Below are 14,433 nucleotides of genomic sequence, written 5' to 3'. Positions count from 1 at the left end.
CTGAGGCAGGAGAATTGCTTGAACCAGGATGGGGAGGTTACAGTGAGCCGAGTGAGACAGTATCAATGCACTCCAGCCAGGGCAACAGAGCCAGTCTCCTTCTCAAAAAAAAAAAAAAAAAAAAATACTCCTGGCCAGGCATGATGGTTCACACCTGTAATCCTAGCATTTTGGGAGGCCTGAGCTCGGGAGTTCAGGAGTTCAAGACCAGCCTGGGCAACATGGTGAAATTCTGTCTACTAAAAATAAAAAAATTAGCCGGACATGGTGGTGCATGCCTGTAATCCCAGCTACTCAGGAGGCTGAGGGAAGAGAACTGCTTGAACTCGGGAGACGGAGGTTGCAGTGAACCGAGATCGCACCACTGCACTCTAGCCTGGGCGACAGAGTGAGACTCCATCTCAAAAAAAAAAAAAAAAAAAAAGAAAGAAAGAAAGAAAAAAGAAGAAATAAAACTAGCTCTAAGATGGAAGTGGGTATGATGAAGAAACTCCCTGCACCATCACAATAACTGAAATGGGGATAGCCAAGGGCTCCTTCATCTGGAGACTGTCTCCAAAAAAAAAAAAAACTCCTACTCAGAATCCTCTGTGGCTTCCTATCTCACAACAAAATCCAAAGTCCCTCTTGTGGCCTGCCTACCAGTAAGGCTCCTGCCCTCTTCTTTGAGCTCACCTCCTAGCAGGCCCCTCCATCACTCTAGTGCAGGCATAATGACCTTGCTGCTCCTTGAACACACCAAGCTCATCACCACCTCGCACTTGCCCTTCCATCAGTCTGTAATGCTCTTCCCAAATGTCTCCATAGTTCACACACACATTTTATACAGGTCTCAGTTCAAATATCACCTTCTCAGGTAAGTGACCTTCCCTAATCACCCTACTTAAATGATCTTCCCTCATCACCCTATTTAAAATTGCACACATTCCCAAATCCCTTTATCCTGCATTGTTTTTAGTTGTTTTTTTCCCATTTATCACCTACTACCTGACACCACATCATATATATTTTCTGTTTTTATTTAATGTACATCTTCCCCGCTATAATTAGATGAGCTCCATAAGGTAAAAGTTTTCTCGGCCTCTCAACAATGCTTGGCACGCTACAGGTACTCAGTAAGTAACCAATGAAGAGAACGGTTCAGGTGCTGTGCTAGGCTCTCAAGCTGGAGAGAGAAACAGGGCATTGAAGCTCCCACCCAGAACACACAGAACAATCTTGGGGCCCATCCAGAATTAATGAATCAGAATTTCCAGGACTGAGACTCCATAATGATTTTTTCTTTTTAAAAAATTATCAAATGTGACCTTAGCTCATATTTAACAGTGCCAATCTATTCTAAGTACTTGACATGTGTTAATTTGTATCCTCCTAACACACCCCAGAGGGAGGAATTTGAGGCACAGACAGGTTAAATGCATCACTGAAGGACACATGACTCTCAGATGGCAGATCTAGGGTTCACTCTCTTAACTCCTGGGCAGTATACTACCTCTAACTGCATCGAATACTGTATGAAAGGTAATCTATAAAGCATCCTATCAAAAGGGGAGGGTGAGGAGTACTGGGAACTGATCACTGAGGCAAGCCCTGGAGTCTGAGAAGCAGATAACACAAAGCACACTTTGAGCTGCAGGGAACTTGGGTAAACGTACAGTGTGATAAAGCTGTAAGGGACTCCTGGGGGCATCACATGGCTGAAGAGGAAAGGGTACGAGAGGGGTGAAAGAAGCTGAGGCTGGAGAGACGCAGCGTGGCCTGACTCTGAAGAGCTTTGCTTGCTGCTGGCCTAAGAATTTGGAGCACGAACCTATCCGTAAGATCTAGAGAGCCAATGAATGTTTTTAAACCAAGAAATGATATCAAATTTCAATTTTTAGAAAAATATCTCTGGAAACTGTATAAAGGATAGTCCGAAGGGTAAGAGAAGCAGGTAGACAAATTAAGAGACAGAAAGTTGAGACATAGTGCTACTACAATAGTCTGGAAGGGAAAGGACCTATACTCAGGATACGACAGCAGAATACAAAGAAGCAAAAGGGCATAGGAGATGTTGCTGATTTAAACAGACTGAGTAGATGTGAAAGGTTATGGAAAAGGGGGAGCAAAAGACAAGTTTAGGATTTCCAGTTTGCCAACTTGGTGCAAGGGCCACTCCCAAGAGCCAGAAGCCACAGTCAGTACCGATGAGAGGGTAAACTGTAAATACAGTGTGGAACATGCTGAGTTTGAGGTGTTCTCATGACAACCAGATAGACACGGATGTCCAGTAGGCTGACAGATCAAAAGATCTGCTTGGAGATACAGATTTGGAAGTTTTCTGTGCAGAAGTGGAAGATGAAGTCATTATTAATGAGGCAACATACAGAAAATTGTTAAATTGAGAAGACTGAAGCCAGAACCTGAGAAACCTCAACACCCGGTAAAAGAAATGATAAAGAAGTTCATCGGAAAAGTCAAAGACAAGTATCACAGAGAGAAACCTGGGGAACTAAGAAGGGTTTGAGTGGAGGGGTGGGATCTGATGAAAGAAGGATGAAGATATCAGAAACTGAGATTCACAGCTTCCCCAAAACTAGCTGTGATAGAAGACTGGGCATTTGCTTAAGTGGGGAAGATCTAGAAAACAAGATTTCTTTTTAGGAAGGGGCAACTGAAGAATGTTTGTAGGCACAAGGAAGGAATCAAGTACAAGAGAAATTTGAGACAGCAGTAATAGGCTGACTAACGATGCAAAATACTGTTAAGTGTTGGGAAAGGAATGGGGTGAAAGAACACACACCTAAGAGGTAGTCCTGACTCTGAAATAGAAGAGGAGGATAAATAAAAACCTAAGTTTCTACGTGAGAGAAAAGTAACCAGCATTTAGTAGAAAATGTTCAAATATTTTCTGAGCAAAATGCACTGTGTCTACATCAATCGGCTGTACATAATGGGCCCTGCCGAAAGGCTTCATTACTCCTCACCACTGAAAGTCTTCTCTATTTCCCCCCTCTCCTTTCTCAGCTTTGTTTTTGTTTTTGAGACAGAGTCTTGCTCTGTCACCCAGGCTGGAGTGCAGTGGCATAATCTTGACTCACTGCAGCTTCCACCTCCCGAGTTCAATTGAGCCTCATGCCTCAGCCTCCCAAGTAGCTGGGATTACAGGCATGCACCACCACACCAGCTTAATTTCTGTATTTTTAGTAGAGACAGGGTTTTGCCATATTGTCCAGGCTCATCTCAAACTCCTGGCCTCAAGTGATTCACCCACTCGGCGTCCCAAAATCCTTGGATTACAGGCGTGAGGCCATTGCGCCTGGCCTCTCCTTTCCCAGCTTCCTTCTAAACACCAACCCTTCCTCGCCTATGCCTTAGACCCAGAGACCATTAACTCCCTGAGAAACTGCCATGCACCATGCACTGTGCTAGGCACTGGGATCTGGGGAGAAGAGACACAATCTAAAAAGAAAAAGAAAAAAAAGAAGGGGCTTGCTGACTAACAGGGGAAAGGAGTCATGTATCACGTAGCCAATGACAACACGCTGGGACACGTGGGAGCCAGGGGAACAGGTACAATGTGAGTGAAGAATGTCAGGAAAGTGACCTTGAAGAAGTGAAGCCCGTGCTGAGCCTCAAAGGTAAGCAGGGGAAAGCAGTGAAACCAACAAGAGAAAAAGGAATCAACTAATTTTTAGTGGTGGAAACAGCTAAAAGCTGTTACTTTATGACTACATACAGGGTAAGTCATGATACAGAGTATGCCAAAGCCCCATGGCCAAGGAGAACTAAAAGGCTGGAACACAAGCATGACGAAAGATGATGCTGGAAAGATGGGGAGGGCAATGTGGAGGGAGTGCAACAAGTATAAATAATTTTCCAGGTTTTGTTAAAGAATTTAAACGTTATTTTTGGCAACAGGAAGACATTTAATGATTGTAAGCAAGCAAGAGATATGCTCAGATTTGCATCTTTGAAAACCACATCAGGGTGGAAAGAAAGAGAAGACTTAGACAAGAAGACAGGTTAAGAGGCTATTACAGTTGCGGGAGAAAATGGGACAACCATAGAGGGAATGGGGAAGAAGGGACAGAATTGAGTCATAGACTCTCTGAGTTGGTCAAATGCATGAATGTAGGTACCATTCAATGAGACAGTAAGAAGGGGGAGGTTTGGAGGAAAAAAAGAAAAGATGGTATAGAGTTCAGCTTGGGTCATGCTGCATTTAAAGTACTGCAGTCTTTTATACGGGCTTGAGTCAGGCCTGGGTTCATACATAAGTGACGTTAGAAGCTAAGGGTACTGGTAAAAGCTCCACAAGGGGGAAAAGGGAAGACACGGAGAGAGCAAATCTGAGAGAAACAGGGAAAGGAGAAGAGGGGGAGGTGGTGAACCTGTAACCTACCAACCAGACTGCATGATGAGTAGGCAAAATTGGCCACATGGGCAGAAGAAAAGCAGAGAGAGCAATTAGGGAGGTCAAGAGAAGTGTGTCAATGAGCAGGATGACAACAGGCGTCAAATGGTAGGGAGAGCACACATATGGTGAAGACTGAACATGCAATGGGAGATGTAGTGATGAAGCAATGACTGAGCTCCCGGGCAGTGACTAGAAATGAAGAACAGAAAGAAAAAAGACAGGGAACTATGCTTTCCAGAAGCTTACCATGATAAGAAGGAAAGTGAAAGGAGTAGCTAGACAGTGCAAAAAGGACTGACAACACAGTTTTTCTTCTTTAAAGGTGGAAGGGACAATACTCAGATGTTTAATGAAAATGACTAAAGGCCAAACACTATTCTCAAGGAGTGCTAGGTATGTAAAGAAAGAAAAAGAAACAATCTTGCTTTGAAAGAGAAAGGCAACAAAAGCATTCATTTTAAAAACAATAATAAATAAAAAGACCCAAAAGAGCCGACCAAGTGTTCTCTGGATTTCTCTAGATGACTGCTCATGTTTCTTCCACCTTTTCTCTGAGCTAGGTTAGAGGTGAACTATGCACTAAGATGGGATCCTCCTGCCCGCAAATTACACGAAAAGTTTTGATTGTGTGCATCTGCACATTCTCTCAAGAGTAAGCCATGGCTCTCCTTCATCCAATTAGTAAAGCACTGCCTGACTTTACAAAGGTCAGAAGCACAAATTTAGATTTTCAGAGGAGTCCATCAGGATATATTTATATGGCAACAAATCAATTCAACCAACAGATTGAGAATTCAAATAAGCCTCCACAGGGACAAACCTCTGGTTTTTCAGCAAATTTCTCTTTTTATTCTTATGTCTGCGTCTATTTCAAATGCTCATAGCAAACACTGAAAAGACGACCAAGTCCAGGGTTGTACCCTTCTTTGGGGTACTAGGAAAAGAAAACAACAATAAGAAGAGAATGTAGTCTATTAGTCACTACTCAGAATACCAAAACAAAAAACTATAGGAGCTTACATTCTAGCAGCGAAAGCCAAGCAATAAGTAAATGAAGCACATAAAGAATAAAACAAAACATCAAAGTGACATATAATGCGTACAATAAGAGGTGATATAGAAAAAACTGGATCCGAGTCCAAGAATACTCAGGAAAGGTTAATATTAGTAGTGAGCTTTCAAACAGAACAAGAGGTTTCACTAATTAAATATTCAGGAGCCCATGGGAACAAAGTACTGGTAGGTGCTGTGGGAAACACAAGCTGGTTCCTGTCCTCAAGGGGCTTTCCATCTCTCTTCTTCAGCTAAAATAAACTTAAGTTCTCAAGCTTAGAGCTGGAAGGACCACCTAGAGGTACTGACTGAGTTGAAGCCTCCTCACATCACAGAGGAGGAAACCAAAGCTAAGCAGGTTAGTCCAAGTGCCTCTAGGTGACAGCAAGGCTTAGGAACCACAGACTCCCTTTGTAATGCAAAGCACACAGACTTGGGAGGCTGGAAGACCTGGGTACAAATTCACACTCTGCAAAGGCCTCTCGTCTCTAAAACAGAGATGGTCATAACATTGACTTCTCGAGTACGTACCACTCCATTTCTTCCCTTTTTCTACTATATTGTAAACGCTGAGTGATGGAACTAAAAGACTAAAATAGTACCCAGTTAACCCAGAAATGCATAGTTTGCACGACAGGTATTGAGGACATGAAAGACTCGGAGTAGAGAGTGGGGTGGTGGAAGGGAAGGTACAGTTGATAGCATTAGCACAGAATTTTTGACACTAATAAACAGCTCACAATAAGAAGTGACAGAAGTTCTTAGGGGGAAACACAGAATTTGTTAAAGGATTTTTTTTTTTTTTTTTTTTTGAGACAGGGTCTCACTCTTAGCCCAGGCTGGAGTGCAGAGGCACAGTCTCAGCTAGCTGCAACCTTTGCCTTCCTTGGTTCAAGCGATTCCCACCTCTCAGCCTCCTGAGTAGCTGGGATTACAGGCATACACCACCAAGCCTGGTTAATTTTTGCATTTTTAATAGAGAGGGGTTTCACTATGTTGACCAGGCTGGAGTCAAACTCCTGAGCTGAAGCAATGCACTCACCCCAGCCTCCCAAAACTGGGATTACAGGCATGAGCCACCGCGGCTGGCAAAAGATTAAAAGTCAGTCACAGTCATTCTAATGTCCCAGAGCAATGCACTTTACGTAAGAGGTGCCAACGAGACAATTATTAGACTACAATTACAATAAGGCACTTTTTCTTTCTTTTTCTCTTTTTTTTTTTGAGACAGAGTTTTGCTCTTGTTTCCCAGGCTGGAGTGCAATGGCACGATCTCAGCTCACTGCAACCTCCACCTCCCCAGCTGAAGTGATTCTCCTGCCTCAGCTTCCCAAGTACGTAGCATTACAGGCATTACAGGCATGCACCACCAAGCCCGGCTAACTTTTGTATTTTTAGTAGAGATGGGGTTTCACTATGTTGGTCACACTGGTCTGGAACTCCTGACCTCAGGTGATCCACCCACCTCAGCCTCCCAAACTGCTGGGATTACAGGTGTGAGCCACTGCGCCCGGCCTTTTCCTTTATTTTTCTGTCCCATTTCTCTATCAAGCCTCTTTCTCTAGGCTCACTCCTCATCTTCCTAACAACATAATAAATAAGAAAGCCAAGGGCAGTCACACCTCCACTTATCTTTTAAGGGAAGAAACACAGCCAGCATAATGACCAAAAAAAAAAAAGAAAAAAAACATAGCCTTGCAATCAGATAGATCTTGATTCAAATCCCAACTCCAACCCTCAGTCAGGTTCATAACTTGGGTTAATAACTTCAGGATCATAACTGTACCCACTTCCTAGGCTTGCATTAAGAATTAAATAAATGAATGTTTAGAAAAACGGCAAGCACACAGTATAAGCTCACCAAGTCACATATCTCAAATGCCATCTTCCCTGTGAGATCGAACACCCAAAGCAGAATTAACACAGCTTTTTCTAAGCTTTTAATAGGGGCAGGCCATAAATATCTTGTCCCCATTTTCCCTCCTTGTCTCCCAATACCTAGAGGCTGGAAACTTTAAGGGCTAAGCCTTCCTCCCAGGTCTCCAATGCAACCTAGTGCCTGGCCCACAGGAAGCTTTCAGTATGTGGTAACTGAACCAAATCTCAGAGTCACGTTCAATTCCCCCAGAAGGAGTCATCTGTCTATAAAGAAAACCTCAAAGGATCTGCAAAGGGCAGAAACCCAAAATAGCTCTAATTTGGACAATCATCTATTATGTACAGACAATCCCTGATTGGTATGGCTTGCAATTTTTTTTTTATTTTTATTTTTTATTTTTTAGACAGATTCTCACTCTGTCACCCAGGCTGGAGTACAGAGGCGCGATCTGGGCTCACTGCAAGCTCCGCCTCCTGGGTTTACGCCATTCTCCTGCCTCAGCCTCCCAAGTAGCTGGGACTACAGGTGCCCACCACCACGCCCAGCTAATTTTTTGTATTTTTAATAGAGACAGGGTTTCACCATGTTAGTCAGGATAGTCTGGATCTCCTGATCTCGTGATCCACCCGCCTCGGCCTCCCAAAGTGCTGGGATTACAGGCCTGAGCCACCACGCCCGGCCTGCAATTTTCAATTTTACAGTGATGTGAAGCCATCACAATTTTGACATATTTTGAATTTTGATCTCTTCCCAGGCTAGTAATATGCAGTACATGAGATATTCAATATTTTATCATACAATAGGCTTTGTGCTAGATGACTTTGTCCAACTGGAGGCTAACTTAAGGGTTCTGAGTATGTTGAAGGTAGACAAGGCTATGATGTTGGGTAGGCTAAGCTGTATTAAACATGTTTGCAACTTATAATATTTTCAACTGATAATAGGTTTATGAGGACGGAACTCCGCTGTAAGGTGAGAAGCATCTGTACGAGATCATTACATCCATGCATGTCTCTAAATCCTTTCTGATCCAATTCATATGCCTGGCATATCATCGTCTTGTGAAATGATGACTTCCCAAAGTGTACCTCATATAAAGTAAAACAGCACTTTCTAATCACCTTAAGTTTACCTCTTTGAATAGTTGAGAGAAGTCTCTATTTATTAACTCGCCCTTATTTGTTTCTCTGTCCAAGACAATGGCTGGTCAGGAAAATGCAGAACTAAAGGCTTTGTAGCACCACTTACAAAGTTTAAGGTGGCACTGCTAAAGATCATTTATTTTAGACATTCCTATCTTAATAAGTGCCCTTTACAACTTCTTGAATTCCCACTCTACAAACCTGCAAGCCTATGAAATCCCTACCACACACAAGCTTTGCCCTGCCTTCCAAAGACTGGATAGCAGGACAAATTACTCACAAGGTAATGCTTTTAATTTTTTTTTTTTTTTTTTTTTTTTGAGACAGAGTTTTGCTCTTGTTGCCCAGGTTGGAGTGCAATGGCATGATCTCAGCTCACGGCAACCTCTGCCTCCCAGGTTCAAGCGATTCTCTCCTGCCTCAGCCTCCAAAGTAGCTGGGATTACAGGCATGCGCTACCATGCCCGGCTAATTTTGTATTTTTAGTAGAGACGGGGTTTCTCCATGTTGGTCAGGCTGGTCTCGAACTCCCAACCTCAGGTGATCTGCCTGCCTCGGCCTCCCAAAGTGCTGGGATTACAGGCGTGAGCCACCATGCCTGGCCTAATGCTTTCTAAATATATAGAATCATGAAACCATCAGAATCTGATATAAAAGTGAATATTCACAAGGTAAATCAAAGCATTCTTTGGACTCATCTGTCTGAACTTTTTAAAAAGTAGGTCAAGAAATCCCTCCTAAAAAATTCACAGAGAATAACTCTTAATTGATGTTCTCAAGAAATTGTCCAGACAGCTATTAATACTTCATTAATGGTTTTAAATTATCTGCCTCCCTCTCTCAAGAACAAACCCCTTTATGAGTTAACTCTAATGAGCTGATAGTGGTATAAGGGAAAGTACAAGGCTTTGCCTGTGCCACATTCACTAGTGCAGACTCATCCAGTGGAAAGTTACCTAGCCACTGACTAAGTCATCTCATAGGACTGTTACACAGATTAAACAGTAACATAAATATGGCAAAGCACCTCTTACCACAGTTCCTAAACTGTGTGGCCTATCTTCAGGAATTAAAGCACTTATCCTCTAGAAATGTTTGTTCTTTCTTTATCTTTCTTTTCCTTCATGTTGCAAAATGTATGTCAGCCACTGCTTTTAACTCCAGACCCAACCCAACGGGGTGTTGGCGGGCACATGTCACCACTGACAAATATGACCACTCCGAAATCCTTAGGTTCCATTTTCAATTCCCCTCCATTCTCTAGCCTTTCAAGACAACTCAAGGAACTTAGAGCTCTAAACCACATCACAAGGAAGTAATTCAAATCTAGGTAAATGGTCTAGGGGTACATCCCACTGTCTTAAAGTACAAGCTAAAAGATGAAAAACACTGCAGTCTCAATCTACCCCCAAAACATTTATTGCCCTAGTCTCCACTTCCCAGATGGGCAAAGGCTAAAGGAGCCTACTGAAATGCCAACAGTGTAGTAATTGAAACACATTACAGGTATCAGCGAATGTGCCCCACCACAACACGAGGTAGGCATGCACACACACACCCCCCAAAAGCCTGAAGACATCACTTGACACAGGTGAAAATACTAACGTGCTAACCAAAGGTCAATATTAGCCCTTCTGAAAGGATGAAGGAAAACTCCAAGAAAGCATTTCTATAGATTTACAGTACTATGCAATTAATAAAAATTGTTATTAAAAGAAGGTATTCCAAGGTTTTCTCATGGGACCATGCCATTTTCTCAACTGCTTCCCAACCCCTAAGACCGCATGCTAGGGGATAAAAACCCTAAAGTACCATAAGACATTGCAGACATCAACAGCTTCTGTTAAAAGGATGCACTTAACATTTTGAAAAATATTCTAGAGATATTATTTTACCACATTCGGTTATTTTGTTTCTTAAATAATCCTCAAGTGACTGTCAAGTTTAGTAACTTTGTTTCCATAACAAAGCTCTTTAAACAACTCTTCCTTGTGTAAAGCCAGCTGCCCAGGTCTGTCAGGTAAGAACTTCAAAGAATGCACATACCCACTGAGCAAGGCCAAAGCAATCCTGGATATCCTATGCTTGGTAACAGCCTGAAAGGGGCCTAAAATGATAGGAAAAAAAAAACAAGGATGCCAGTCTGGAAACCATAATGCAACTTTGTTTTTAACACAATCCTCAGTGCAAAATAACTGCAAAAGGCTTTTGTTCTATTTTATTAAAGACATTCTATGGCAACCTTGTCTTGACTAATAGAACTCAGTACTCTGTGTGTTCATCTTTCTTGTCATCTCATTGAAAGCTAAGCCCATTTGTCCCAAATCATGGTCATCCTTTAGACAGAAAATTTTTCAAAAAAGCAGGAATATATAAGACACTCTTGGCCTGGTGCAGTGGCTCACATCTGTAATCTCAGCACTTTGGGAGGCCGAGGTGGGCGGATCACGAGGTAAAGAGATCGAGACCATCTGGCCAACATGGTGAAACCCCATCCCTACTAAAAATACTAAAATTAGCTAGGCATGGTGGCACGTGCCTGTGGTCCCAGCGACTCAGGAGGCTGAGGCAGGAGAATCGCTTGAACCCGGGAGGCAGAGGTTGCAGTGAGCCGAGATTGTGCCATTGCACTCCAGCCTGGCAACACAGCAAGACGCCATCTCAAAAAAAAAAAAAAGACACTTTTGGAAATAATTCTTTATGTAAATATTCAAGTTTCGGTTCTAAAAATCAAGCCTAGGAGCAGTATTTGAGTGTTAACCAATATAATATACTCCCTTGACTCCTCCCCTAATTTTCAACTACTTAGCAATAATAACACAGGGTCAACGTTCTCAGTATTTTGCCTTCAGTATTTGAAGGAAACATACGTACAATTTAATAAATAACAGACAGTGTTAATGTTTAAGACTTCAGCTCTTTAATAAGCATCAATTCAGACTATTTTAGTACATCTACACTTGGATGAAAAGCTCCCAGGTAATTATGAAGATAACTGTGATTTATGTCACAACCACTCACATTCAGGAAACATCATTGCTTTACAAATATAAGCACATGGTCAAGAACTATACATTTTTCCCCCTAAGGAGTTAACTGTCAAGAAAAGGGAGTGAATAGGTGTATAAAAGTAAGCTAACTTCCAGTCCACATTGTTCTCCCAGGAACAAGATTTCAGAAGTAAATGGTACTATCTATGAAGATTTAAGTTTGACTCAAGTTAAATTTAATGCCACTTTTGTTAAGCAAGCTACTTAATAATTAAATAAACGAAGATAATCTATTCAGGATGGATCTAAACTACTACCATGAAGAATCTTCAGCACATGGGTGACATTTTGTTGTGCTGTAAAACACAGCCTGCTCTGTGTGATCAGGAAATGTTAAGAAAATCAGTGCTGTGCTAAAGTTAAAGAATTAATGTTGTACTTGGCATATGAAAGATAATTACTGCACTGAATGAACTGTAGATCCAAAGGGTTTTCGATTTTGTAACTTCCTAAACAATCTTAAATTACACATCAACTTGAAGGGCTGAACTAAAGAGTCTAAGCCAGCTTTTCCTATACAAAAAACAAAACAAAACAAAACAGCATCTTTAAACTATCATTCAGTGTCCAAGTTTCTATTTTCTCCGAAAAGTGGTACTCAACTACACCGATTCATTGGTGCCCTCCCATCTGATATCCCTAACGGCAGGACTATCTAAGACTTCTTGAAGGCCATTGGTTCAGTCAAGGAGTAAAGCCAAAGTAAATGTGTCCAGTTATGTTTAAATGTTAACTGGCCGGGTGCAGTGGCTCACAACTGTCATCCCAGCACTTTCGGAGGCCAAGGCGGGCAGATCACCTGAGGCCGGGAGTTCGAGACCAGCCTGACCAACACAGAGAAACCCTGTCTCTACTAAAAGTACAAAATTAGCCGGGCGTGGTGGTGCGTGCCTGTAATCCCAGCTACTCATGAGGCTGAGGCAGAAGTGCTTGAACCCAGGAGGCGGAGGTTGCGGTGAGCCAATATCATCACGCCATTGCGCTCCAGCTTGAGCAACAAGAGCAAAACTCTGTCTCAAAAAAAAAAAAAAAAACCTTAACCTAGTGAGTATGGATGTTCAACAGACCACTTCCATGCGACAATATCATTGCTAGGGGAACAGGCTAGGGTATAAAGAATGATCTAGAGTCTTGAACTATGACCAAAAAATATATAAGACATACTATTTACCACAGACGGACTCTCATGGAAGGGGAGGGAGAAAAGAATGACAGAAGAGCGCTACATAATGCCTTGAAAGTGACTCATTTGGAAAGCTCTCTTTAAGCTGGACAACAAGTGGGATCTCAGAGTGAGGAGATGGCAAGGAAACATTTAGGCCTTGGAAGAACTGAGATCAACAGAAAGAGTGACAATTTAAAAAAAACTCCTATGACTTAGTGAAAAAGACAAAAAGAAATATAAAAGAAAACACACACTTAGGCTGGGTGCAGTGGCTCATGCCTGTAATCCCAGCACTTTGGGAGGCCGAGGCGGAAGGACTGCTTGAGGCCAGGAATTTAAGACCAGCCTGGGCAACATGGCAAGACTCTACCTTTATAAAAAAATCCAAAAATTAGGCCAGGCGCGGTGGTTGAAGCCTGTAATCCCAGCACTTTGGGAGGCCGAGACGGCCGGATCACGAGGTCAGGAGATCGAGACCATCCTGGCTAACCCGGTGAAACCCCGTCTCTACTAAAAAAATAGAAAAAAAACTAGCCGGGCGAGGTGGCGGGCGCCTGTAGTCCCAGCTACTTGGGAGGCTGAGGCAGGAGAATGGCGTAAACCCGGGAGGCGGAGCTTGTAGTGAGCTGAGATCCGGCCACTGCACTCCAGCCTGGGCGACACAGCAAGACTCCGTCTCAAAAAAAAAAAAAAAAAAATCCAAAAATTAGCCAGGAATGGTGGCACCTGTAGTCCTAGCTACTAGGGAGGCTGAAGCAGGAGGATCTCTTGAGCCCAGGAGTTTGAGGCTACAGTGAGCTATGATGGCACCACTGCCCCCCAGCCTGGGTGACAGAGCAAGACCCTGCCAAAAAACAAAAACATTTACTTTTACTCTCTCAGAAAGATACCCCTAGTCTGAAGGAGCTTAATGTTCACTTACTAAAAATATCTCATGAAAATCAACCTTAAGTCTAGGCAAATCCTCCTGTGTCATGCTTCTTTCAGGAAGCCACCAGGCTTTGTCCTTTCCATATTTATGATGCAGCACAGTACTTCCTATAAAACTGCATAAGGTCATATAAATTTGCGTTTTTTCTTCTGTAACATCCTTAAATTTAATATACCACACAAAATTCCCAAGATTAAAGAGTCTGACAATATACAATCCCATATGATCAACTTAGGCTGCATTTAAAAGATAATTTTTCCTTTGAATGGGCATTTTAGTTATTACCTTCTTAAGTAGTTAGCTCAGAGGTTCATCTAGGTGAACCACCAGAAATCAGAGTCATCACCCTGAGTAACCTGGAAGAAACCAGTTAAATGTGCCAGTTTTCATCCTGAAATGAATTATCTCTAAGTAAGTCAGGGTATTGAGTCTCTATTAATTGTACTGTCTTAGCATTCAGTTTAAAACAAACAACACAACTCATGACGTCGTTTAAAAACACACACAGATGTCTCTTCTAAAGTTATAAGCCAGAGGCCTTCAACAATTTGGTACCATCTCTCTTGGACCACTTCCCCAGCAAAAATATCCAGTGACTTTGGCATTATTACTTTGGCCAATCCAGGGCCAGAATGATCCCTCTTCTCTGCCACACCTTTCAGGTACAGAAGTGATGAAACCACTTAAGTGGTTAAGTGGTTGTCTAATCTCTGTATAGTACTACGCACTTACAAAGCCGCTAACAGCCATGTCATTCCTTTTAAACACTTTCTACAAGAGGCAAGGTGGACATGAGCATCATCCCCATTGACCA

The 14,433-nt window shown here is 42.4% G+C and overlaps 1 protein-coding gene across 4 annotated transcripts in view; it reads right to left on the bottom strand.

The window, feature by feature from the left end:
* Positions 1–14,433, bottom strand: part of VAPB (VAMP associated protein B and C) — a 57,250-nt gene that overhangs the window by 39,780 nt on the left and 3,037 nt on the right.

This window comes from Macaca mulatta, chromosome 10, assembly GCF_049350105.2.
Source record: "Macaca mulatta isolate MMU2019108-1 chromosome 10, T2T-MMU8v2.0, whole genome shotgun sequence".
Lineage (NCBI taxonomy): Eukaryota > Metazoa > Chordata > Mammalia > Primates > Cercopithecidae > Macaca > Macaca mulatta.
Note: the sequence above shows the minus strand (reverse complement) of the source record. Positions and strands in the feature narration are given on the sequence as shown.